A 2,394-nucleotide genomic window follows, 5' to 3' on the forward strand; every position below is an offset into this window, starting at 1 on the left:
TTCCGTATCCATTTCTCCTTCTGCTGTTTGTTCTTCTATAGAATCATGAAGAATATCCAAGTCCAGAATATGCATAGAACTAGTAACAAGCAGATCTAATTCGTCCAAGTTGTTGGCAATTTCGACTGGACTCATCGAGTCCAGGAGAGTGACTCGGCGAGTCGGATCGTATTCCACAATTTCCTCTGTGTTTTCTGAGTAGGCTTCTTCTAGTAGCGTTCTATCTCCTCTAGGTCCTTGTTAACATCTCCATCTTCTCCAGAAGGTAGCAAAAACTTGTTTGGATCTTTTTCTTGCAAAAGTTCAAGTTTTTTTGTAGTATCTCATCATCCAAATGGATAAATGAGATTTCTTCTTTTCTTTTCTCTTCTTGCTTGGCTTCTGGTACGGCTCTAAACATTGCGGACTCGTCACCTACCCTCAATGTTAGTGTAGACTCACAAACATCAATTAAAGCACATGCGGTGTTTAAAAATGATCTCCCCAAAATGATTGGAATTTTGGGGTCTTCTTCCATGTCAACCACCACAAAGTCTACTGGAAAGAAGAACTTGTCGACTTTAATGAGAAGATCCTCACAAACGCCTCGTGGATGAATTGTTGTCTTGTCCGCCAAATGGATCTTCATGTTACCGGTCTTGGCTCCGGTAAATTCAACTTCTTAAAGAAAGAGAAACACATCAAATTTATGCTTGCACCCGAGTCGGTCAACGCTTGGGTGACAAATGCATTTCCAAACTGGCACGGAATTATAATACTCGCCGGATCGCCCTTCTTTTCGGGTAGCTCACTCAATATTATTTCCGCTTCTTCAGCTAAGTCTTTCCTAGCAGCAAAGAGACTTTTTAGTAAGTTCAAGTACTTAGGTGTTGTGAGAATCGTCTTTACAAATGGCACATTGACTTGTAGGGCTTTAACGTGCTTCATAAAGGCTCTATAGGCTTCAACTTTTTCCACAGGCACGACTTTGATTGGGAATGGCAGAGGAGGATTATATGGCTTTAAGGGAATGACAGTTTTGTCATTTACGCATGGACTCGTCGATTCCATTAGAGGGACTCGGCGAGTCAGGTCGGGTTTTGCTGGAGCCGACTCTTCTGCCTTTTCTGTCTTCCTCTTGGAGATCCTCTGTGCATGTGTGAAAATTTCTTCATTGCTGGAAGTCACTGCACTCACATTCTCCATTCTCGGATTGGCTTCGGTATTACTTGGAAGTTGACCCGACCTTCTTTCGTTCACTTGGTGTGCAAGCTGTCCTAGCTTTTTCTCTATGTTGAGAATGGATGCTTGCTGATTCCTTAGCATGTTTCTGGTCTCATGTATTGCAGCATCGTGATCATTGTGTCTCTTTTCGGACGCGACTATGAATCTAGTGAACATTTCTTCCAAATCGGCTTTCTTTTCTATCACCGGTTCTTCCTTTTGATAATATCCCCTCTCCTTCTGCTTGTATTTCTCCTCCTTAGCTTTTTTGTATTCTTCGTATGGGAGCCATTCTTTCTTCGGTTTCTGCCAATTTTTGTCGTATCGATCGCCACTTGAATAGAATACTTGAGCCTTTTTGTTTCTATTCTCATCCAAATCACAATCCTTTGTGAGATGGGGCCCTCTACAATTTTCACATCCAACCCGAATAATATGGATTGTTTGATCCATTTTTGTCATCCTCCTATCTAGACTATCGAGCTTAGCTATCACCGCCGCCATGCTATCATTTGCCGAGTTCACTACCCCCCGACTTACTTCATTTCTTGGATTGTGGTATTCTCTAGAGTGCTTAGAGAATTCTTTAATTAGCTCCTTGATCACAGGGGGTGCCTTCTTCGTGAGCGGGCCTTGAGAATTGAGCAATTGCCTTGTGGTGACATTGACTCCATCATAGAAAATGGAGACCTCTTGTTGGCTATTAAGGTCGTGATGTGGGCAATTTCTAAGCAAACTCTTGTACCTTTCCCATGCTTCATAAAGAGATTCTACGGGTTGTTGCTCGAAGTTGGCAATGGCTTTCTTTAGCTTGGCTATTTTGGAGGGCGGGAAAAAGTGGTCTATGAACTCTTCTTTCATCTTGGCCCAAGTGGTGACCGATCCGGGAGGAAGTGACTTTAGCCAATCCTTTGCAGCTCATTTGAACGTGACTGGAAGAATGCGAAGAAGTTGGGTCTCACGGAGGAAATTCGGTACATTGAAGTAGTCGGCTACATCATTCACTTCGTCCAAGTGCTTGTAGGCGTCTTCGTGATCCTTTCCATAAAAGGGAATCTCCTTGAGTTGGGCGAGAATATGGCCTTTTAGCTGGAAAGTGGCGGTCGCGGGAATTACAGGCTGCACAAGTCCCGGGCCGGTGTCATCACGCATACTCTTCTTCCATTCCCCCATGGGTACTTCATCTATATT

General features: G+C 43.4%; 1 non-coding gene across 1 annotated transcript; it reads left to right on the forward strand.

Moving 5' to 3' along the window:
- The first annotated feature begins 1,909 nt into the window (after positions 1 to 1,909).
- Positions 1,910 to 2,016, forward strand: LOC145103639 (small nucleolar RNA R71). Its single transcript, XR_013706719.1, has one exon. It is a non-coding gene; the product is annotated as a small nucleolar RNA R71 (small nucleolar RNA).
- Positions 2,017 to 2,394: the final 378 nt, after the last annotated feature.

The sequence above is a fragment of the Lactuca serriola genome, chromosome 4 (assembly GCF_051521515.1).
Source record: "Lactuca serriola cultivar US96UC23 chromosome 4, Lser_US96UC23_V15, whole genome shotgun sequence".
Lineage (NCBI taxonomy): Eukaryota > Viridiplantae > Streptophyta > Magnoliopsida > Asterales > Asteraceae > Lactuca > Lactuca serriola.